The 25,615-nt window shown below is 43.8% G+C and overlaps 1 protein-coding gene across 5 annotated transcripts in view; it reads right to left on the bottom strand.

Annotated features, from left to right (window-relative positions):
- Positions 1-25,615, bottom strand: part of LOC124614045 (juvenile hormone esterase-like) — a 496,653-nt gene that overhangs the window by 244,456 nt on the left and 226,582 nt on the right. The gene's annotated exons all lie outside the window — the stretch shown is intronic.

Below are 25,615 nucleotides of genomic sequence, written 5' to 3'. Positions count from 1 at the left end.
CGCCAAAGAAACTGGAACAGTCATGCGTATTCAAATACAGAGACATGGACCTAGGCAGACTACGGCACTGCGGTCGGAAACGCCTGTACAGGGTGGTCCACTGATAGTGACCGGGCCAAATATCTCACGAAATAAGCATCAAACGAAAAAATTACGAAGAACCAAACTCGTCTAGCTTGAAAGGGGAAACCAGATGGCGCTATGGTTGGCCCGCTAGATGGCGCTGCCATAGGTCAAACGGATATCAATTGCGTTTTTTTTTTAAATAAAAACCGTATATATTATTACAAAAAAATGGCTCTGAGCACTATGGGACTCATCTGCTGTGGTCATCAGTCCCCTAGAACTTAGAACTACTTAAACCTAACTAACCTAAGGACCCACACACATCCATGCCCGAGGCAGGATTCGAACCTGCGACCGTAGCGGTCTCGCGGTTCCAGACTGTAGCGCCTAGAACCGCTCGGCCACACTCCGGTCGGCATTTATTATTACATATTCGTGTAGTACGCGAAGAAATACGAATGTTTTAGTTGGACCACTTTTTTCGCTTTGTGATAGATGGCGCTGTAATAGTCACAAACGTATAAGAACGTGGTATCACGTAACATTCCGCCAGTGCGGACTGTGTTTGCTTCGTTATACATTACCCATGTTAAAATGGACCGTTTACCAATTGCGGAAAAGGTCGATATCGTGTTGATGTATGGCTATTGTTATCAAAATGCCCAACGGGCGTGTGCTATGTATGCTGCTCGGTATCCTGGACGACATAATCCAAGTGTCCGGACCCTTCGCCGGATAGTTACGTTATTTAAGGAAAAAGGAAGTATTCAGCCACATATGAAACGTCATCCAAGACCTGCAAAAAATGATGATGCCCAAGTACATGTTTTAGCTACTGTCGCGTCTAATCCGCACATCAGTAGCAGACAAATTGCGCGGGAATCGGGAATCTCAAAAACGTCGGTGCTGAGAATGCTACATCAACATCGATTGCACCTGTACCATATTTCTATGCACCAGGAATTCCATGGCGACAACTTTGAACGTCGTGTGCAGTTCTGCCACTAGGCACAATATAAATTACGGGACGATGACAGATTTTTGGACGCGTTCTGTTTAGCGACGAAGCGTCATTCACTAACGACGGTACCGGTAACTTAAACCGGCATAATATGCATTACTGGGCAACGGAAAATACACGATGGCTGCGACAAGTGGAACATCAGCGACCTTGGCTGGTTAATATATGGTGCGGCATTATGGGAGGATGGATAATTGGCCCCAATCGATGGCAATCTAAATGGTGCAATGTATAATGATTTCCTATGTAATGTTCTACCGATGTTATTACAGGATGTTTCACTGCATGACAGAATGGCGATGTACTTCCAACATGATGGATGTCCGGCACATAGCTCGCGTGCTGTTGTAGCGGTATTGAATAGCATATTTCATGACAGGTGGATTGGTCTCGAAGCATCTACCATGGCCCGCACGTTCGCTATATCTGACGTCCCCAGATTTCTTTCTCTGGAGAAAGTTGAAGGATATTTGCTATCGTGATCCACCAACAACGCCTGACAACATGCGTCAGCGTATTGTCAATGCATGTGCGAACATTACGGAAGGCGAACTACTCGCTGTTGAGAGGAATGTCGTTACACGTTTTGCCAAATGCATTGAGGTTGACGGACATCATTTTGAGCATTTATGGCATTAATGTGGTATTGACAGGTAATCACGCTGTAACAGCATGCGTTCTCAGAAATGATAAGTTCACAAACGTACATGTATCACATTGTAACAACCGAAATAAAATGTTCAAACGCACCTACGTTCTGTATTTTAATTTAAAATACCTGCCTGTTACCATCTGTTCGTCTAAAATTGTGAGCCACATGTTTGTGACTATTACAGCGGCATCTATCACAAAGCGAAAAAAGTGGTCCAACTAAAATATTCATATTCTTTACGTACTACACGAATATGTAATAAAAAATGGGGGTTCCTATTTTTAAAAAATCGCAGTTGATATCCGTTTGACCTATGGAGCGCTATCTAGTGGACCAACCATAGCGCCATCTGGTTTCCCCCTTCAAGGTAGACAAGTTTCGTTCTTTGTAGTTTTTTCGTTTGACGCTTATTTCGTGAGATATTTGGCCCGGTCACGATCAATGAACCACCCTGTATAAGGCAAGTGTCTGGAGAAGTTGTTAGATCGGTTACTGCTGCAGGTTATTAAGATTTAGCTGAGTTTGAACGCGATGACATGTCGGCGCACACGCGATGGAACACAGCATCTCCGAGGTAGCGATCAAGTGAGGATTTTCCCGTACGACCATATCACGAGTGTACCGTGAATATCAGGAATCCATCAAATGTCCGACATCGTTGCGGCCAGAAAAAGATCCTGCAAGAACGGGACCAAAGACGACTGAAAAGAATCGTTCGACGTGACAGAAGTGCAACCCCGCCGCAGACTGCTACGGATTTCAGTGCTGGGCCATCAACAAGTGTCAACGTGCGAACCATTCAATGAAACATCATCAATATGAGCTTTCGGAGCCGAACGGCCACTCATGTACCCTTGGCGAGTGCACGATACAAAGCTTTACGCCTCTCCTGGGCACTTCAACAACGACATTGGACTGCTGATGACTGTAAAACATCTTGTCTAGACGGACGAGTCTCGTTTCAAATTGTATCGAGCGGATAGACGTCTATGGGAATGGAGACAATCTCATAAACCCATGGACCCTACATGTCAGCAGAGGACTGCTGAAGATGATGGAGGCTCTGTAATAATGTGGAGCGTGTGCAGTTGCAGTGATATGGGACCGCTGATTGGCTCCAGGAATACTCTTCGTAGTTTTAACACTTCCGCTAACCACCGAACTCCCCAGATATGAACACTGTTGAGCATATCTGGGATGCCTTGCAACGTGCTGTTCAGAAGAGATTTCCACCCCCTAGTACTCTTACAGATTTATGGACAACCTTGCAGGATTCATGGTGTCAATTCCCTCCAGCAGTGCTTCAGACGTTAATCGAGTCCACGCCACGTCGTGTTGCACACTTACTCGTGCTCACGACTCCCTACACGATATTAGGCAGGTGTACCAGTTTCTTTGGCTCTTCAGTGTAGTTTAATGCTATTCTTACTACTTCTGAGTATAAGTGAACAATAAACAGGATGAAGAAAACATGCCGCACTTGGCAGTCGGCATGCGATTCGCCGCCCCAATTCAAGACAATTGTGTATCTAGCAAAACTTAATCACACCAAAAGGTTTAATACAAATGCGATTTAAAAAACGAGGCTCTAGCAATGGTGTAACTGCATGTAGCGTGACCAAGAACTGGTAGTACGAACTCAGTTCTAAGACGGAGCTCTCTCATTCACTCAGTGAGACGAGACAATGCCATAAACGAGATAAATAGACTCGCCGACGTTGGAGTCGCATTTGCTTCAAACTTTTTTTCAGTTGTCGTTGTTGTTGTTGTTGTCTTCAGTCCAAAGACTGGTTTGATGCAGCTCTCCATGCTACTCTGTCCTGTACAAGCTTCTTTATCTCCTAGTAACTACAGCAACATACGTCCTCCTGAATCTGCTTAGTGTATTCATCCCTTGGTTTCCCTCTACGATTTTTACCCTCCATGCTTCCCTCCAATACTAAATTGGAGAACCTTTGATGCCTCAGAACTTGTCCTACCAACCGACTCTTTCTTCTAGCCAATTTCTGCTACAAATCCCTCTTCTCACCAATTCTGTTTAGTACCTCCCCATTAGTTACGTGATCTAACCATCTAATCTTCAGCATTCTTCTGTTAAAGCATCAAATTGTATCCCATTCACACCTCCACAGTGCGAATCTTGAATATTTCTTTATTTAAACATTAAGACATAGCTTGAACTTCTGACAGGTGTAAACGACAGCTTTGTTTCGTCCATGACACGATTAAAGCCAACAGAAAATAATAGTGGACGCAGCAACATCATCTGTATCCAGTAAGGCACAAAAACACGATAGTTAGACTGCACTAGACTGCACGATAATTCCATTCTGTACGTTTGATGTCCAGGTTTACATTCATAGAACCAATATGTACACGTACGAGCAATTTTCGCTTTAGAAAAGATGTTGAAAGCGAACACATTGCATTTGCAAACACTTCACCAATCGCTGTATCATACTGTGCTAGACTCTAGGCAACACATCTGCATCCACGATTGCCAAAGAGAGATGCAAGCGATCTGTTAGTTTGTGTACATCAGTGGGTGGAGTACTATAAACGTGTTCATCTAAGTGTCCCCACAAATAAAAATCTAGTGTATTAACGTCTGGAGAACATGGGGGCCAGAACACTGGACCTCCACGAGCAATTCATTTCCTTGGAAACACTTGATTTAAATATTTACTCACATTCATTCCAAAGTGTGGCGGTGCACCCTCATGCTGAAATCAGAGCTGTCACCGAACACGAAGTGGAACATTTTCTAACGCATCAGGCAAAGTATTGCAAAGAAAGTACGATACAGGGGCGCATTCAGCTTGTCTCTCAATAAGTGTGGACCCAAAAGCACTTCTCACACGATTTCAGTCCACAGGCGTATGCCAAAGCGTGATTGAAAGCTATTTTCATGGGTGACATTTGGGTTGTGTTCCAGTAAATAATGGCTGTTGTGGAAACTGAAAATACATTCATTAGTGAAGCTAGATTTGCCAGTCCATATCATATTACTTATTAAGTGTTCGTTATCTTCCACTTGATCCAAAACCCATTCCCAAAGGCTTTGCTCCAGGCGACGAAAACCATTCTTAACAGAATTTCACCTCTGTGGGTACCTTGCACCATACGCAGAAGCAGCAGCAGCAGCTTGGTTATCGGATACATCCAGCAGCAGAAGCATATCGACGTATTCATCGTCTGTGAAGCCGCCCTACATGAACTTGACATGACCAGTTATGGGTGTGCCGTTGTACACTGTGCGATTAGTAGACAGATGCAAGCAGTTTAATGGATCCCGCTGTCACATGCTAGGCTGTTGTCAAGAGACATAATGACGTCCTGCTTATAAACGATGAAAACTGGAAAACAGACGACTAAAAATTAATAAATGAACCTGACGAGGATTCGAAGCATAGCACCATGATGGGTATTGGATTAATGTCCGAGCAGTCTAGTGTTGGATGATGAATGTTCCTCCGTACATTCCGATGCACTGCCGATGTGGCTTTGTTGCCAGCTCCTCGTTTACGTGCGTGTGTTTCCAAAATGGACTCGATCTGATTTTGCTAGATAAACTTTTGTCTTGAATCTGGATACGCAGTCGCATGCAGACCTCCCAGTGTGTCACTTTTCTTCATCTCGTGTACGCAGTTTTTTAGTGGTGCTATTTATTTTTGTTGTAATAACTTACGTATTTTCGATCGTTTGTGTTGTGTGAGTTTCCTTTGTAGTTCTCCGCAACAGAAGTCGCTAGAATTGCTCTGTTTACTTGATTCCGCGACCTTTGCAAATAGTAAATATGCAGCAGAGCTCCAGCCCCCTACCAGAACGGAGATGAGCAGCAGTAGCAGCTTATCGGTTGCACACAGTTGGCATACATTGTTTAGCTTAGTGGTATTCTAACTTACTTCTGAGTAGACTATTTCTTAGTAAGTTTTTTGCGTAAATTTTAGTACATGTCATTGCGAGGCGAATTTCTCAGGTATCTCCCTGCCACCGGAAGCGCCGTGTCACGTGACTCCGTTTAAATCTCTTGTTAGTACACAGCCTACGGTTTAGATCAGTGCTTTAGAGTTTGCGTATTCATTTCATGCAGCAGCTTTGGTGGAAGCAGAGTTTCTAGAAAATGTATCTGCATCCATTCTGAGTACAAAAATTTATTTCTGTTTTGAGAGCTTCCGGATCTTGCGATCTTAGGCTGTAGTGCGAAAGCAGCACAGCAGATTTTAGTGTTGTTTATTCCTCTCGTTCATATCTTGGGTACATTTCAATCTCAGTAGCCCCAAAGTCGTGCAATTTCTCATTTGCGGGATTCTGTTTGTACTTTCTCAGTTATCCCTGAGAGCTCTGTTGGTATTTTTTGAGATCTTGTTCTATTTTTCACACTGTGCAGTATGGAAGGGACTGTACCTGTTGACAGCGAACACAAGGACAATTGATTGCTGTCCACTGGAAGCTGCGTTGGCCACAGTTGACAGGCTTCTGACTGCTGCTCAAACCTGTGTGACAACGGGGAGCCAGTGACGAGAGCTGCGACACCTTTGATGCCATTGGAATCCCCTGGGGAGCTGGTTACAGCTGCTTCTTTCGATACTCAATCTCACTAGCACGTCTTCACTCGAAAGAGAGAGGGTGGTGGACAGTGGAGGGTTCACGCATCACTGGGTGGAAGACGAAAGAGGGAACTGCCACATCGCTGGCTCCTTACGCCATAGCAACAGGTACGAGGTGCTGCCCAGTGTTGATAATACTTCTGAACCAGCACGTGATGCCTCTCTTGTCGGGTCAGCGGTCAGTTTTCCTGCCTAGTCCAGATAAGTACACAGGGCGGGCTTGCTAGTCACTGAGAGCTCCAGCGTTAGGTGGATAATGGAGCTTCTCATGAAAGTAATAGGCAGGGCGGGAAAGAACGCCAGTCTGCACTCACAACGGAAACACCCCATCGCACCCCTCTCAGATTTAGTGATAAGATGGCCCAGTGGATAGCCCATCAAAAACTGTACATAGATCAAGCACGAAAACAGGAAGGTGATGTATTGAACTATGAAAAAAGGCAAAGTAGAAAGAGTGAACGGTCCAAGCTTAACAAGTGCAACATCGAGAGAAATGGAAGTGCCACAGCATTGTGTTGGTCACGGTGTTGGAATACAAGGTGGGCGAGCTGGGTTCGGCCGGCCGGTGTGGCCGAGCGGTTCTAGGCGCTTGAGTCTGGAACCGCACAACCGATACGTCGCAGGTTCGAATCCTGCCTCGGGCATGGATGTGTGTGATGTCCTTAGGTTAGTTAAGTTTAAGTAGTTCTAAGTTCTAGGCGACTGATGACCTCAGATGTTAAGCCCCATAGTGCTCAGAGCCATTTGAACCATTTTTGAGCTGGGTTCAAAACTCCTTTGTGGCACTTACATTAATTTTTCTTTTCCCCAACATTATGAACTGTCCGTCAGGTCATTTGAATGTTTGTTTTCTTCCTTTAGTCTTTTCAGTTATACTATGCATTGGTTATAGAATATGAGTCATGTGGTAAGCATACATTACCGTCGCAAGTAAACATGATGAATAGTGATAGCAGGCGAGATACCACACAGACGTCTCACACGAATGAAAAGAATAAAACTACGTTACAACAAAGGAATTACAGAGTCCAAACTTCCAAAACGGAACTTAACTTCAGAAAGGTTAATAACATTTTTCGAAAGGGCGTCGATAAGAGATTCCTATCATATGACAGACGTACAGTCACTAATGCCGTATGTGATGCACCAGACGTATTTTCTGGTGGAGGATTCGGCTGACTTGTCGCCTTTTCATCAAAGGTTTGCGGCTTCCATTCGAAAGCCACTTCCTTTCGGCTACTAATAATAGTTGCGCAGAATCAGCTTTCATTATAGGTCCCTTCCTTACACCTTGCGAAAAATAAATAGACAAATAAATAAAAGTAATTCGCACGAAGGAGCTTTGAACATGGCTTGCCCGCTCTGCAGTCCAACAGCGTGACCTCTTTACCACGATGCCACTGCTACTTCAGACAGCTGTATGTTGCAATTCTTGTACTTGCACCGTTCACTCTTTCTTTTTGCTTTTTTTTCACAGTTCAATACACCTTCTTCCTGTTTTCATGGCTCGGTCCGTGTTCAGTTTTTGATGGGCTGTTCATTGAGCCGGCTTAACACTAAATTTGAGGGGGGGGGGGGGGGCAATGGGGAGTTTCCCTTGTCAGTACGTTGGCTGGCTGCCACATGTCGATACGAATGGCGCCTGCCGCTTAGGTTCTTAGGCCACCTTCGGCTTCCTTCAGCAAATGGCTGACATGATGAAGGCAACTAGCATCACACACAGGGTGCAAGCTAAATTCATCATTTGTAGCATCGTACCCAGGATCTATGGCAGTTTTTGGAAATTTGTGGTAAGGTATTATGGGACCAAACTGCTGATGTCATCGGTCCCTAAGCTTACACACTATTGCATCTAACTCAAACTAACTTAGGCTAATGACAACACACACACCCATGCCCGAGGGAGGACTCGAACCTCCGACGGGGCAAGCTACGCGAACCGTGACAAGACACCCTAGACCTCGCGGCTACTCCGCGCGGTTCGCCGGCAGTATTTTACACAGTATGACACAGATAGGGACACTGATTGTTGTGTGCAGATACAAGGAGAATTAGCCACTATCTGTAAACAGCTGGAAGTTGCACTGACAACAGTGAACAGCCTTCAGGCCATGCTGCAAAGCTGCAGCTACAGCGGGTCGCCAGTGACAAGCTCTGCAACAATTTTGGTGCCGTTGAAATCCCCCGCCAACTCCGTTATCATTCGGTCCTCTGATATGCAAGTTGTGACTGGTCTGTCTTCTCTTGGCAGTAAAATGTGGGATCGTATATGTCTTGATGGGTGGTGAAAGTGGGTACAGGGCACACAATTGACACCTTACGCTTTAGCAATAGATACAAGGTTCTGCTACCCAGTGTTGAAAACACTTCTGACCAAGTGCGGGATGCCTCTCCTATTGGTCTAGTGGCTGATTTTCCTGCCCAGTCCAGAAAATTGCAGAGGGCAGGTATGCTAGTCATTGCAGCTTAGGCAGTTTATGACGCTCCCACAGGAAAGTAGTGGACAGATCAGGAAAGACTGCCAATGTGCACTCCACATCTACATCTACATCAATACTCAGCAAGCTATCTGAAGGTGTATGGTGGAGGATACTTCTGGTTCCCTGTTCCAATCGCGAACGTTGTGTGGGAAGAGCGATTGCCAGCAAGCCTTAGCGTTAGCTCCAGTATCTGGAATTTTCTCGCCATTATCATTTTGTGAGACGTATGTGGGAGGAAGTAAATGTTGTCTGTCTTGATATGTTTGCCAGGGTGGAGGGGATGTCTCATCCGAGAAGTGGAGGAGGTTCTGCTGGTGGTGGCTATCTAGCAAACTGGGTGCTACTCTCTGCAAATCGTGGTGCATGTTGGAACGAATGATGCCTGCCACTTGGGTTTAAGGCCATCCTCGATTCTTTTCAACAGGGCGAGTTTGGTGAGGCTAAGATCTAACCGTGTAAACGTGTAACATCAGCTCAGAGTCGATCGCAGTTGTGTGATTTGGAGCAGAGTGAAAGGTCTAAATTACACTCTCAGACGAGTCTGTGACGGTATTGGATGCGAATTTCTGGACCACTGCTTCTGGGTGGAGAATTGTGGGGTTCACCTTAATAGGCCAGGTATACACTACACGCAGGAAGCGGCGACTAGAATAGTGGAGTACATGTGACATGCATGAGGGAGTTTTCTAGGCTAGAGGGCCACCCCTTCTGTGATCAGAGATGAAATGTCTGACAAAATCGAAGATAAATCAGCCGTAATGCTCTCAGAAAATGCTCGTCCTCGCAGATCTAATGTAAACAAAGTAAAAAATAAACATTAATATGATATTAGTAAGCTGCAAGAGCATCCAAGAAAATATCGCAGATTTGAAGGTTATAATGCTCAGACAGTGTCAGACAGTGTTAGCAACAGAAAGTTGATTAAACGAAATCCTAAATTCAGATTGGCCAATAGTGGCGGCGTATTTATTGCAGTAAAGAATTCGATAATATCTAATGCGGATATCTCGGATTCTGAAGTGAATTAATCTGGCTGAAGTTAAGCATCAAAAGTGAGTCAAAATTGGTAACGGATGCTTTTGTAATTTTCCCCTGGGTCAGGGCCTATAGTGGTAGAGCGATTCAGAGAGAAGTTGCAGATTGTCCTTAGTTACTTTCCTGATCAAGCCGCTGTAATAGAGGGTTACTTCAGCTTGAAAGTTATAGATTGGGAGAGTTATACTGTCAAAACTGGCGCCAGAAGCAGGAATTCATGTGATATATTCTGAATATTAAAGAACTAAGTTGCGAAGGTGACGTCTTAGATCTTTTAACAACAAAAGACCTCAACTTATCAGTGATCACAAGACAGTGATAGCAACCACGATTATAGGTGTAATAAGGAATGTTAAAAAAGGAACGAAAACCTTTTTGACTCGCAGGAATGACAGGACACAAAATGCAGAGTATCTGAGACGTCAGTGCGAAATATTCAGTGCTGAGAACGAAGATGTGGAGCACAAATGGAAAAAAATTGAAAGCATCGTTCAATATACCTTATACAAGTATGTTCCGAGCAATGTCTTAAGGGATTGGAAAGACCCACTGTGGTTCAAAAGCCACGTTAGAAAAAAGCTACGTAAATAAAAGGAGTTTCATCACACATTCAAGAGAAGTCAAAACCGAGCTGAAAAAAGTTGAACGAAGTGAAAAAGGAGCGCAAGGAAACCAATGAGAGGAGAGTCCGCAGACTTTGAAAGTGAAATTATGCCAAACAATCTGAGTAAATATCCTAAGAGCTTTGGTCTTAACGTAAAATCAGCAAGTGTTTCGAAATTCTGCATTAATTCACTCACGGGTGATATTGATACCAGAGCGGAAGATAATAGAGAAAAGGCCCGAAATATTGAATTTCATCTTCCGAAACTGTTTCACCGCGGAAGATCGAAACACGGTCCTTCCTTTCAATCATCGTACGAACGTCGAAATGGCAAACGTTGAAATAACCGATCGTGGAACAAAAAAGCAACTACAATCGCTTATCAGTAGAAAGGCGTCAGGACTATATGGGATACCTATAAGATTCGACAAAGATTATGCGGAAGATCTTACTTCCCTTCTAACAGAAATTTACCATAGATCGCTGGAGAAACGAATGGCGCCTAGCGACTGGAAGAAAGCGCAGGTAATTCCAGTTTTCAAGAAGGACAGTAGGAACTATGTACATACTTATATTTTCATTTTGAAGATAAAACGCTTCTGCTGTACGCACTTTGTTTACAAGCATGACCGGTTTCGCAGCAATTTCGTTGCGTCATCAGGTGCAATAAAATCAAGCCATGTTCTGATCGAGAAAAGAGAATGGGTTGACCTAGCGTTCATAGTCAGCAATTTTACAGTTGAAGCAGGAACTATGTACATACTTATATTTTCATTTTGAAGACAAAACGCTTCTGCTGTACGCGCTTTGTTTACAAGCATGACCGGTTTCGCAGCAATTTCGTTGCGTCATCAGGTGCAATAAAATCAAGCCATGTTCTGATCGAGAAAAGAGAATGGGTTGACCTAGCGTTCATAGTCAGCAATTTTACAGCTGAAGCAGTTTTATCTTCAGAATGATATACCCAAGCTATAGTTGTTCTGTTTACAAAGTCTTTTGCACATAATTACGAGTATAAACCTACACCGCTGACATAAACTTGTTGTAGAATTATTGAATACGTTTTATACTCAAGAATTATGACATTTTCCTGGAACGAAGATTTTCTGTATAAAAATCAACATGAATTCCGCAAACGGAGATCCTACGAAATTCAGCTCGCTTTGTTCCTCCAAGAAATCCACAGTGCTGCAGACAGCTGCACTCAGATTGATACGCAGTTCCTTGACTGCCATTTGGTGAAGAAAATACGAGCTTACCGAGCATCGGACTAGATTTGCGATTGGATTCGAGAGTTCCTTGCAGATGGATCTCAACATCTGGCTGTTAACGGAGCAAAATCAGCAGATATAAAGGAAATTTCCGGAGTACCCCAGGGAAGTGTGTTACGAACGTTACTGTTTGCTGTGCGTATAGTTGATCTTGTACAATGCGTCGGATGCTCTTTAAGACTGTTCGCAGACGATATGGTTGTCGATAAGAAAGTAGCAACGCCAGAAGACCCATAGAGGATTGAAAAGTGGTGCTGCCTCTGACCTTGAACGTAAATAAATGTAACATATTGCGCCGACACAGGAGAAAAAACCCACTAATGTACGACTACGCTACTAATGACAAATTTCTGGAAACAATATCTACCGTAAAACATTTAGGAAAAGAATCCAGAGCGAGCTTAAGTGGAATGACCATATAAAACAAACAGTAGGAAAATCGGAGGCCAGACTGAGGTTCTTAGGACAAATCTTAAGGAAATTTAACTCACCCACGAAACAAGTGGCTTACAAGATTCTTGTTTGATTCTTGAGTAGTGTTAGTCAATCTGGGACCTTTATCTGGCAGGACTGATAGAGTAGATAGAGAAGATTCAACGAAGAGCGGTGCGTCTCGTCACGAGATCGCTTAGTCCGCGCGAGACCGCTACAGAGGTGTTCAAGAAACTTGTAAGGGTACAGTACCCTTACGTAGTATCGATTATGCACTATGTAGAGATCATACATGGTTTAATCAAAGACTGCAATGCAGTCAGCAATGTGCAAGTGGGTAAGCAGTAGTCGAGTGTTGGAGTCCGTGGAGGGAAGTCGGATGTGAGAGGCTAGAGAGAGAGGTTGCTCGGTAGCGAGGCCGGAGATGAGTGGCAGAATGGCACACAGTGCTTGATGTTCATAAATGTTTATAAATTGAGTGATTTACTTAATAAATTCCAGCATTTAAGATAGGAGATGTTATCATTTAGTAGTTTTCACAATAACGGAAGTGGACAACAATGAGTCTCATGACAAGGAGGAAAGATATATATTATGCTAAAATAATTAAAATATAACTACTTCACCTACAGCGTATGCGAATAATAAAGTTCGGTACGCAACTGGGGGGAGGGTACAAACTGTAGTGGCAGGCGCTACAAGTGAGGCGTTATACATCACGGAGAGGTTTGTTATCGAAAGTTCGAGAGAGTACTTTCCGGGATGAGTCGTACAACACGTTACTTCCTTCCCATTGCACCTCGAGAAATGACCACGATGAAAAAAATGGAGAGAGTAGAGCTGATACAGAGGCTTACTGGCAATCATTTCCCCAAGCGCCATTCGTGAGTGGGACAGGGAAAGGGAGTAGTCAGAGGTTCCGGAAATACTCTCCGGCACACATCGAGAGGTACAAATCACTCCGACATCTACGGCCACCATCATTTGTGGTGTTCGGTACCTGCAGAAGCTGCAGCAGTCACTTTCGCCCTCTCTTGTATGAGTAGGATTAGGGACACTCATGTGAGGGCTATCTGGAAAGTAACTTTTGTTAAGCTAGAAATAAAATACTAGTGATTTTAAAAGCAAATTTATGAGAAAAGTCTTAAAACTACAGTTATGCTCTTCTATGTAAGCATCATTTACATTTAAACATTTCCCATTTGGCAAACACCGCTAGTCAAGAGTCAGCGTTTTCACTGGCACTTCTTATTTTCTCAGTCTCTCACAACAGGCTTCAGAATTTATTTTCTTAGTTATGTTAATTCACAAACAGGATTCCTTTAGAATACAAAAAGATATCAGCCATAACCTTTCAGAGTGAGAGTGCTTAGTATGTTACTCTTGGATTATTGAGCAAGGTAGCATGATCCCATACAAACGACTATTGTTTTGTCTCCATGTTAGGCTAGGCGCAAATTGAGACGCGTATAAAACGTGTGACGTGACACGACACTACAGCGCGGGTGCAGCGCATATTGCGACGCGTACACCATACTTCGCACGCGCTGACAGAACCGAAGCGCGCGCAACCTGTTACCTTCCTCAAACGATTTTACAGAAACTATTCACTGGAAATATTTGATTTTTGCCTTACTTGTAGCGTTATATGTCAGCTTCGTGGCGAAGTGCCCATGATCTCGCTAATGACCATTCTTATTGTGATGTATACATTTTAGTAAGACACTACGCAGAATTCAAAAAGTTTGCAACGAAAATTAGGGGTCGCTATGATTTTGCGTTTGGTGCGTATTACACCATATGTTGCTGTGTATGAAATTTAGCTAACATGTTGAATTTTTGTTTAGACTTGGGAGGAGGTCTCTATCTGCCTCCGACCTCGAGAAAATGGATCCTATGTTGCGCGCTCACTTCTAATCTCACGCCCGCGGGAATGGAAAACTCTGAACATCTTTCATATCTCCTAAACCGCTCGAGACATCGAAACGAAAGTTTGGCGAATGACAGCACACAAGGAGGAGAGTGTTTTACCAATTCTTAAACACAGGGAACTTTCTTATCTATATATCAGTACTTATCTATGCATCAGTACTTATACTTCCCTTTTTATTTTTTTCACTCCGGTGACTAATTTTTTAAGAGTTATCGACAGCTAGCGAAACAAGAGCTTACTAGTACGAAAATAAACATGAAATTTCTTCTTTTATGTTACTGCAAACCCACACTATGAGGTTTTCCATAAGCTATTGAGCTCTGTGTTTGCCAATTACTTGTTTAATGGGGCACTCCGTTTCGGAATTCTGTCTCAATAGCTGCTGTGAGATGAGTTTGGCAAATTACACTGTGACAAAGAAAGTACAATTAAACCAGTCACCAAAAGAAATGGGGCCGTTACAAACGGTGATGCTTCTTCGAATGAGAAAAGGTTAACAACTCACACAAAAATAGATTGCCAACTCTGTTGGAATTTTGGTGGAATCCCCGTAACCCATTGTATTTTTAACACTGAGCAACTGGAATGGAAACTTACCAAAGGATTTTATTCCTTCTCTTGATCTGAGCAGTATTAAAATAATCACGAGAGTTCCTTCAGGCGGAATGATAGGCACATGCCAGATACTGGTTACTCCCCTACGGCTTGCCAAACTGACAATGTATGATCGCGGATAAAATAGTTGTTATTGAGAAAAAAAAAAAAACAATTGGGCTGTCGCACAACACAATGGTCAGTGTATTGTCAGCAGCGGAGGATAATGCGCGCGACAGGAATGCAGAAGACAGCCATGTGTGCCTCGTGAGTTGGAGTTCGAAAAACATTGTCTAGAAAGTAGATCTGCCTTTTTCAGAAGTACATTTCAACAAATTAAATATATCTAATGGTAACACTCTTTTAGGATATTCCTACTTTTTTAATAATACCGACCATTTTCTTCATTTGTGTAGCCTGTTGTATAATTAGTTTATTAATGGTGATAATGCGCATGCAACAATTGAAATGCTTTTTCTCATCACGGCGAACCAATTAAAACATTGTTATTTGTGACTGCTTTCCGACTGTTTCTAGATTGCAGTGGAAACGTGATGTTCACATGCATGTAGTACAGTGTGTACTAACGAAGAAAGCTGGAGCGTTTAAATGGGAAAAAACGAAACGCTACCCAGAGGCAATAAAATTTAGTACACAGTAAGGCAAAATTTATCGTATGGGCAATACTACCACTGCTATTATGCGCCGCTCCGATGTGATCATATGGCCGGGCTGCTTTACCGCTCCCCGCCTCAAAATTTCCCACGGTGCTAGCGAGGCACGCGAGTCGCGCAGCGCGAGAAACTGTGCGTTAAGGCTAGGCGCAAATTGAGTTCTGTCTCTGTTAGGTTAACTAAGCGTGGATGGAATGTTAGCTAACATATGTACATATTCCAGGCCACTGATGATGCCTTGCAAAAAATAAAGGAGAAACGCGTATGGCACTAAAATTGTGTTTTATTCAGTTGCTGTCAGACGGTCCATAAGTAAAAATTATCAATATACCGTAATATTACACGCAACTGAGGAAGACAGGACTACAAAAGTTGAAGACATCTGATCTGATCGAGGAACAAGACTGGCGAGTATTAGCCATTCTGCGCCAATTAAAAGATGCTTTCACAACTATACTGGAGAAAAGAAAGACCAAACAACCCACAGTAAAACACTGTAGTAATACTGGGGATCATCCACCAATGTCGCTGGCTGAATGACAAATAACTCAGAAGGAAGTCGAGGAGAAGATGCAAGAAGACATCAATAAACCTTCAGAGAATCCTTGGTCGTCTCCTGTACTCCTCATGAAGAAGGAGGACGCCACATGGTGTTTCTCTGTCGACTGTCAATTAGTGGAAAAATTCACGAAAAAATTTGGCTACCCATTGCCGCCCATTGTGGTACCTAGACTGCTTGAATGGAGAAAAATATTTCTCAACTGTGAATAAGCAGATAGGCTGTCTGTAGGAGTGAGCCTGATTTGAAAAAGTGCATATCCGTCGTCCAGGAATTAAAAATCTTGGGGTGTCTAGTTATTATTGAGTCTGTCCCAATACAGAAAAAATAACAACAATACAGATTATACGACTCTTCAGTACATTCGTGATCTAAGAAATTTTCTCGAAATATGCTTGTACTTCGGGAGATTCTTAGAGGACTTCTGCATCGTATAATAGGACTGTTGATATTTTTGAAAATATCATGAATCCATTGTATCGATATCTTAAAATATCATTAACGACTCTCGATCTATTTAAGTAATGTATCGATATGTCAACGTAGCCGACTTTAAAAATATTGGGTGCAGATTTTACATATACTGCCGGTTGTAGAGCTGTATATTTAAGTATTCATTTATTAGTAGATATTCTGTACATCGACAAGCTAGCAGCCTGCTTGCCCCCTTAGAGCAAGAACTGAAAGGAAACCGGTGAACGTTGTAACACCTCCGATTTATGTATCCCGCTCGATCGGGATCAGATAGCAGCCCAAATAAATATTAATTATTGTCACCGTGTACCTAATGGGACTGGCAATCGGATTTGACTGCTACGGAGTTGTTACATTCCATTTTGTCCTTCTCAAATGCTGTAATAATGAAATGTCTGGTAACAAGGAGAACAACAACACAGCTTCACTAATCAAGACCTATATTCGTCTCAAAAACACAAGAAAAAGGAGACAGCCACTGCCTTCGTCATGCATATTTAATAACGGCTAATCTCAGCACAGGCTTCCTCGCTATTCATTATCGTCACACGCAAATTCAATCACTGTAATCCAACACTGCAATCCAAACGATGCCGGCGCAGTAGACGCAAAACCAAAAATATCGGCACAGAAATATCACTGATCACTCTCGTAATTGTACTTCTTCACTTTCCCGTATTATTCTAACACAAAGGGGTTAAACCGCGGCGATGGCCACTCCCTTTGTCGGTCAGCCTTGTATTATAGCAACAGGCCTCCACACGGCTCGGCCCGCAACCTGGGAACTGACTCCACTCTACACTCGCTCTCGCAACCCGACACCATCGATTGTTTGCCCTTTCGACCTGTGCCGAGTGCAAACTTATAGTAAGGGCCTACGGACCCCTTACAACGTTCAGGATTGTCAGTAACCACTTTGCTAACAATGGTAAATGCATGTAAGTGGCCGAATAAATGGTGTCCGACGGGTCCGTCGTTCGGTGTCGTTACATATCGGATTTATGTCGGACATTTCATGTTAACTTCCTATTTTTTCATTTCTGCAAACGCCAACGATCTAGCAGTTGCAATGACAAAATTGCATGGTGAAGTTAAACGTTGCAGTTTCTGTTGGCAGCGCCGAGGGCCGATTACGTCAGCATTTACCCTCTCACCTGTCCACCCACCGCAGTCTTGCCATTTAGATTTTTGTTCGTCATTTTCAGTAACTGTTGTTGAAGATTGCCTACGTGAAGAACCCACTTCCCCCCCCCCCCCCCCACCCCCTCCAGTGCAATCAGACTTCTTCTGCGTGCCACCTCTACTTGCTTCACACAGTTAAAGAGAAAGACTGAACGTGATGAAAGCTCAAAAAGTAGTAAAACTCCTTCACACAGTGTAAGTACATTATGTTCTGGCACAATTTCAAAAGAACAATTTCAAATATTTACCGAAAATTGCGAAAAAATATAATATAAAATAAAAATATTGGACTCGAGTTTTTCATTCAATATCGATATAGCGGAAAATAGGGGTGAAATATCACAGGTTGTTATCGATATTTATTGGATAATATGCCGATGTATCGATATTTGATAACGGACTGGAAGTATATCTCTTACAAAAGCTACCGCAGGGAGACGCCGAATTTTTCTGGAGTGGTGGTGTGGTGGTGTGTTGGGGCTTATGGGCGCTCAACATCGAGGTCATCAGTGCCCTGACACACATTAAAAGGAACGAATGTGGACAGACCTAAGAAAACTAAAGCACACACTCAAAGAAAGCAGGAAAAGAAGGAAAATGCTACATAAGAAAGTAAAACCTAAGGAAAGGGGAAACATAGCAACAAGAATGTCACAGGGAATTGTTATTGGCTGGCCACTTACATAAAATATGGGCGAGCTTGTCACACAGTGAGCAAATTAAAATCCTCTCCCTAAAATCTTTGTAAAAACATTTGACAGGGCACAGAACTTTAAAACTTTAACCACATTCGTCCGAGTGTTGCCTAAAAGAGATGGCAGGTCCGCTGGCAAGTCAGCCGCGACCCGCTGGTCAGAAAATAAAACGCAATCCAATAAAACGTGGCGCACAGTGACCTGGACGCCGCAAGCACCACAAATTGGAGGGTCCTCTCGCCGGATCAAGAAGCCGTGCGTCATAGGGCTGTGGCCTATTCGAAGCCGAGTGAGGAGAACCTCGTCCCGTCGATGGGGCTGAAAGGAAGTACACCACACACGCGTTGTGGGCTTGACTATACGGAGCTTATTGTCAGTCACTTCCAGCCACTTATCCTCCCACCGACGCATGACCCGTGAGCTCAACAGCGAGTTGAGTGCGTGCAAGGGGATAGCACACTGAGATACTTGTGGGGCGAGACACGCCTCCTTGGCTGCGAGATCTGCTCTTTCATTCCCAGCAATGCCAACATGCCCCGGAACCCAGCAGAAATCTACAACCTTCCCCAGTCGCTATAGTCGGAGGAGGGCATCCTGGATAGTCTGGACAATTTTGTCTGCCGGATACAAACGCTGCAATGAGTGAAGGGCACTGAGTGAATCGGAACAGACAAGAAATTTAGGGGAGGAAGAATGTCTCATGTGCTCCAGTGCCCGCAAGATCGCAAACAATTCTGCATCAAAGACAGTAAAGCAGTCGGACCTTGAGGACACGGTATGGAAAACCAACTGAGCAACCAACAGAATCCCCTTGTTTCGACCCATCCGTAAAAACAGTTACATAGTCGTGGTGCTCAGATAAAATGGCAGAAAATGCTGCATTAAAAACGGTGGCAGGAGTGCAATCTCTCTTGTACTGCAATAAATCTAAAATCACTCCTGGCCTCTTCAGTAACCAGGGTGGCAGGCGGTTAAAACCTTGGATTTGGGGTTGTACAGACTCCACACCGAGGGACTCTAGTACACGTTGCACACGGATCCCAAACGGCAACGTAGCCCGGGGACGGCGGGAAAAAAGGCGGTCCAGAGGTGGATGGGCAACAAGACGTTGAGCAGGCGAGCTGGGAGCTGCAAGAAACTTACAAGCCTGGCGCACCAGCAGGACCTGCTGCCGGATGGTAAGTGGCAGTTCGCCAGCCTCAGCACAGAGGCTGGGTACGGGACTGGTCCGATAAGCACCCGTGGCCAGTCGGATCCCAGCATGGTGAACAGCGTCAAGGATCCGCAAATAAGACGGCCTCGCTGACCCATATACTGTGCACCCATAGTCCAGCCGTGAACGCACAAAAGCTGCATAAAACTGAAGGAGACGCGCCCTGTCCGCGCCCCAAGACCTGTGGCTGAGGCACTTGAGGATGTTCAGTGCCTTCAGCGTTCTGGCTTTCAAGTCACGTAGGTGTGGCAGCCATGACAACCTGGAGTCAAAAATTAGGCCCAGAAACCGCACTGTGTCTCTAAAATGTAGGGCAGTATCCCCCATATGCAAGGCAGGCAAAGTAAAAAGATGAGGAGAACGATTAAAATGAACACAAACACACTTATCGGCAGAAAACCGAAAACCCGTCTTTGCAGCCCACTCCTCTAACCGCCGCACTGTTAGCTGCAACTGACGGCTCACGGTTGCAACACTGGTGGAGGAACAGAAAACAGCAAAGTCGTCCACAAATAAGGAGCACTGTACTGGACTCCTCACTGTAGACGTTATACTGTTCATGGCTATGGCAAAGAGGGTAACGCTTAAAACACTGCCCTGGGGGACACCGTTCTCTTGCTCAAAGCGATCAGACAGTGTGTTACCAACGCGGGTCCGAAAAAACCGCTGAGACAGGAAAGACCGAATGAAAATCGGGAGGCGGCCGCGAAAGCCCCATTGATGCATTTGTGAAGAATACAGTGTCTCCAAGTAGTATCATATGCCTTATTGATATCAAAGAAGATACCGATACAGTGATGCTGACGGAGAAAAACCAGCTGAATAGCCGCCTCTAGGAGGGTCAGGTTGTCGACCGTGGACCGAAATTTTCGGAATCCACACTGAAAGCGGCTAAGGAGCTGTCTGGTCTCTAACAGCCAGACCGGACGCCGGTTAACCATCCGTTCCAGGGTCTTTCCGACACAGCTTGTCAAGGCGATACTACGATAACTACCGGGACATGTGCGGTCCTTTCCTGGTTTGAGGAGAGGGATGAGGATTGCCTCCCTCCACGAGGTGGGGCACACTCCTGTCTGCCATATGAGATTAAAACATTCGAGGAGGATTTCCTTTGACGCCGCTGGCAGATGTCGAAGCATGGAGTACCGGATGCGGTCGTAACCTGGTGCAGTGTCAGAAGTCTCAGTAAGTGCCGATTCAAGTTCCCACATGGAGAAAGGGGAATTGTAGGCATCAGAACTGTTCGACCGAAAGTCCAAGGTCGCTCTTTCGACAGTCGCACGGTAGCGACGAAACGCTGGATCCTGATTTGCAATGGTAGTACTTTGTGCAAAATGCTCTGCCAGCGTCTGAGCAATGGCTCTGGGTGTCGTTTGGAGGCATCCCTGGTTCAGGACAGCAGCTATTGGTAAACGGCTATGTTTACCGGAAATCCTCCGGATGGCTTCCCATACTCTTGTGGAACAAGTGGAACGGTTGATGGAGTCCAGGAACTCCTGCCATGACCTTTTCTTGCTGTCTTTAATGACACGGCGTGCCCTGGCTCTCGCGATTCGAAAGGCGGTAAGATTGACCGCTGTTGGGCGGCATTTAAATCGGCGAAGAGCCGCACGCCTGTCCCGGATGGCTGCGAATACGAAACACCTTTAGTTGTCTTTAAGGGGGCACTAACACCATCAGGAGTCCTAGCATAGTATGGCGAGAATGTTGAGCCAGAACTTCACACCAAAACCAGCAATTATGGGATAGGTGCTGAGGAAACTGCTGAAAGGGTGACAGTTTATGCTTAGATTAGATTAGTACTTGTTCCATGGATCATGAATACAACACTTCGTAATGATGTGGAACGCATCAGGTTAATAAAAGGTGATACAAGATATTACATTGCACAAAATATTACATGACACCTAACATTTTTTATTTTTTTATTTCTTTTTTGTGGGGATTGGGGTAATTACCCATTTACTATATCCAAAAATTCGTCTAATGTGTAGAAGGAGTTGCCATTAAGAAATTCTTTTAATTTCCTTTTAAATGCTATATGGCTATCTGTCAGGCTTTTGATGCTATTAGGTAAGTGACCAAAGACTTTTGTGGCAGCATAATTTACCTCCTTCTGAGCCAAAGTTAGATTTAACCTTGAGTAGTGAAGATCATCCTTTCTCCTAATGTTGTAGCTATTTACACTGCTCTTACTTTTGAATTCGTTTGGATTGTTAATAACAAATTTCATAAGTGAATATATATATATATATATATATATATATATATATATATATATATATATATATATATATATATATACATACTCCTGGAAATGGAAAAAAGAACACATTGACACCGGTGTGTCAGACCCACCATACTTGCTCCGGACACTGCGAGAGGGCTGTACAAGCAATGATCACACGCACGGCACAGCGGACACACCAGGAACCGCGGTGTTGGCCGTCGAATGGCGCTAGCTGCGCAGCATTTGTGCACCGCCGCCGTCAGTGTCAGCCAGTTTGCCGTGGCATACGGAGCTCCATCGCAGTCTTTAACACTGGTAGCATGCCGCGACAGCGTGGACGTGAACCGTATGTGCAGTTGACGGACTTTGAGCGAGGGCGTATAGTGGGCATGCGGGAGGCCGGGTGGACGTACCGCCGAATTGCTCAACACGTGGGGCGTGAGGTCTCCACAGTACATCGATGTTGTCGCCAGTGGTCGGCGGAAGGTGCACGTGCCCGTCGACCTGGGACCGGACCGCAGCGACGCACGGATTCACGCCAAGATCGTAGGATCCTACGCAGTGCCGTAGGGGACCGCACCGCCACTTCCCAGCATATTAGGGACACTGTTGCTCCTGGGGTATCGGCGAGGACCATTCGCAACCGTCTCCATGAAGCTGGGCTACGGTCCCGCTCACCGTTAGGCCGTCTTCCGCTCACGCCCAAACATCGTGCAGCCCGCCTCCAGTGGTGTCGCGACAGGCGTGAATGGAGGGACCAATGGAGACGTGTCGTCTTCAGCGATGAGAGTCGCTTCTGCCTTGGTGCCAATGATGGTCGTATGCGTGTTTGGCGCCGTGCAGGTGAGCGCCACAATCAGGACTGCATACGACCGAGGCACACAGGGCCAACACCCGGCATCATGGTGTGGGGAGCGATCTCCTACACTGGCCGTACACCACTGGTGATCGTCGAGGGGACACTGAATAGTGCACGGTACATCCAAACCGTCATCGAACCCATCGTTCTACCATTCCTAGACCGACAAGGTAACGTGCTGTTCCAACAGGACAATGCACGTCCGCATGTATCCCGTGCCACCCAACGTGCTCTAGAAGGTGTAAGTCAACTACCCTGGCCAGCAAGATCTCCGGATCTGTCCCCCATTGAGCATGTTTGGGACTGGATGAAGCGTCGTCTCACGCGGTCTGCACGTCCAGCACGAACGCTGGTCCAACTGAGGCGCCAGGTGGAAATGGCATGGCAAGCCGTTCCACAGGACTACATCCAGCATCTCTACGATCGTCTCCATGGGAGAATAGCAGCCTGCATTGCTGCGAAAGGTGGATATACACTGTACTAGTGCCGACATTGTGCATGCTCTGTTGCCTGTGTCTATGTGCCTGTGGTTCTGTCAGTGTGATCATGTGATGTATCTGACCCCAGGAATGTGTCAATAAAGTTTCCCCTTCCTGGGACAATGAATTCACGGTGTTCTTATTTCAATTTCCAGGAGTATATATATATATATATATATATATATATATATATATATATATATATATATATATATTGTTTGGCTACAGTGAAGGTCGCTAGCTCTTTAAATAAGTGTCTGCAGGATGATCTTGGATGAGCTTCAGCAATTATTCTGATTACACGCTTTTGTGGAATGAACACTCTTTTACTCAATGATGAGTTACCCCAGAATATGATGCTATACGAAAGCAGAGAATGAAAATATGCGTGGTAAGCTAATTTACTGAGATGTATATCGCCACATTTTGCAATGACCCTAATAGCATAATTAGCTGAACTCAAACGTTTCAGCAGATCTTCAGTTTGTTTTTTCCAGTTCAACCCGTCATCAATGCATACACCTAGAAATTTTGAATATTTACATTAGCTACCGATTTCTGATCGAAGTCTATATTTGTTTATGGTGTCATTCCATTTACTGTGTGGAACTGTATGTACTATGTTTTGTCAAAGTTTAATGAGAGCCCATTTGCAGAGAACCACTTAATGATTTTCTGAAAAACATCGTTTACAATTTCACCTGTTAATTCTTGTCTATTGGGTGTGATAGCTATACATGTGTCATTGCATCTTCGTGAATATAGAATGACAAGTCATTAGTATATATTAAGAACAGCAGAGGACCCAAGACTGAACCTTGTGGCACCCCATTCTTGATTGTTCACCAGTTTGAGAAATCACCAGTCTTTTGCATATTATGTGAACTGCTTGTTTCAACTTTCTGCTCTCTTCCAGTTAGGTATGATTTAAACCATTTGAGCACTGTCCCATTCCTACCACAGTACTTGAGGTTATCTAGTAGTATTCCATGATTTACACAATCAAAAGCCTTTGAGAGATCACAAAAAATCCCAATGAGTGACTTCTGGTTACTCAGAGCATTTAATATTTCATTAGTGAAAGTATATATAGTATTTACCGTTGAAAAACCTTTCTGGAAACCAAAATGACATTTTGTTAAAACTTTCTTTTTACAAAGGTGTGAAGCTACTCTACGATACATTAATTTTTCAAGAATTTTGGATAAGGCAGTCAGAAGAGAGATTGGGCAGTAGTTGTTGACATCCAGCGTATCCCCTTTTTTATGCAGTAGTTTAACAATGGCATACTTCAGTCTATCTGTGGAAATACCCTGCTGCAGAGAGCTATTACATATGTGGCTAAGAATCCCACCTACCTCTTGGGAACAAGCTTTTATTATCCTGCTGGAAATGCCATCAATTCCATGTGGGCGTTTATTCTTCTGAGAGTTTATTATCTTCCTAATTTCAGAAGGAGAGGTGGATGGAATTTCAATTGTACCAAATGGTGTGGGTATGGCCTCTTCCATTAACTGCCTTGCTTCTTCTAATGAACATTTAGATCCTATTTTCTCTACAACATTTAAAAAATGATTATCCAAAATGTTTTCGACTTCCTGCTTATTGTTTGTCAAGTTTCCATTCGCTTTGACGGTAATACCATCATCCTGTACTCTTGGTTGCCCTATCTCCCATGTAATAATATTCAAAATTGCTTTGATTTTTTTATCAGAGGTGTTAATCTCAGAAATGATACAAATGCTTCTGGACTTTTTAATAACCTTTCTTAATGTAGCACAGTAGTTTTTTTTAATATTCGGCTGTTTCTGGGTCATTACTCTTTCTTGTTGCTAGATACAGTTCCCTTTTGTGGTTACAAGATATTTTTATTCATTTAGTAAGCCAAGGTTTTTTGCATGGATTCTTATAATTAGATTTAACTACTTTCTTGGGGAAACAGTTTTCAAATTCTCTTACAAGCGTATCATGAAATAAGTTATATTTTAAATTACCATAGGGTTCCTTGTACACCTCATCCCAGTCTAACTGCTGAAGATTTTCTCTGAAATTTCATTAACTGAATGCACAACTTTGGAGGGTAGTTTTGAATTACTGAATGGAGCTATGTCATATACTGTAACTAGCTGAGCACCATGATCAGAAAGGCCATTCTCAACAGGACAAGAATTTATGTTTTTAAACTTATCTTGATTTATAGAAGTGTTATCTATCAATGTGCTGCTATCCTTTACTATCTGAGTAGGAAAATTAATGACAGATGTCAAATTGAAAGAACCGAGCAAGACTTCCAGGTCATTCTTCCTATTTCTTCTTTCAGTGAATCAACATTGAAGTCCCCACAAACAATAATTTGCTTTCCCCTATCTGACAGATAGCACAACATGGCATCCAAGTTTTCCAGGAATAAATGAAAATTTCCTGAAGGGGACCTATATACTGTTACAATTATAAAAGAGCCCTCCTTCAGTTTAAGCTGACAGGCACATGCTTCTATATGTTGCTCTAGACAATACTTTTTTATCTAAGCTTTTTACATAGTGATAACTTTT

Source organism: Schistocerca americana, chromosome 4, assembly GCF_021461395.2.
Source record: "Schistocerca americana isolate TAMUIC-IGC-003095 chromosome 4, iqSchAmer2.1, whole genome shotgun sequence".
Lineage (NCBI taxonomy): Eukaryota > Metazoa > Arthropoda > Insecta > Orthoptera > Acrididae > Schistocerca > Schistocerca americana.
This window is presented reverse-complemented; position numbering and strand designations above follow the sequence as displayed.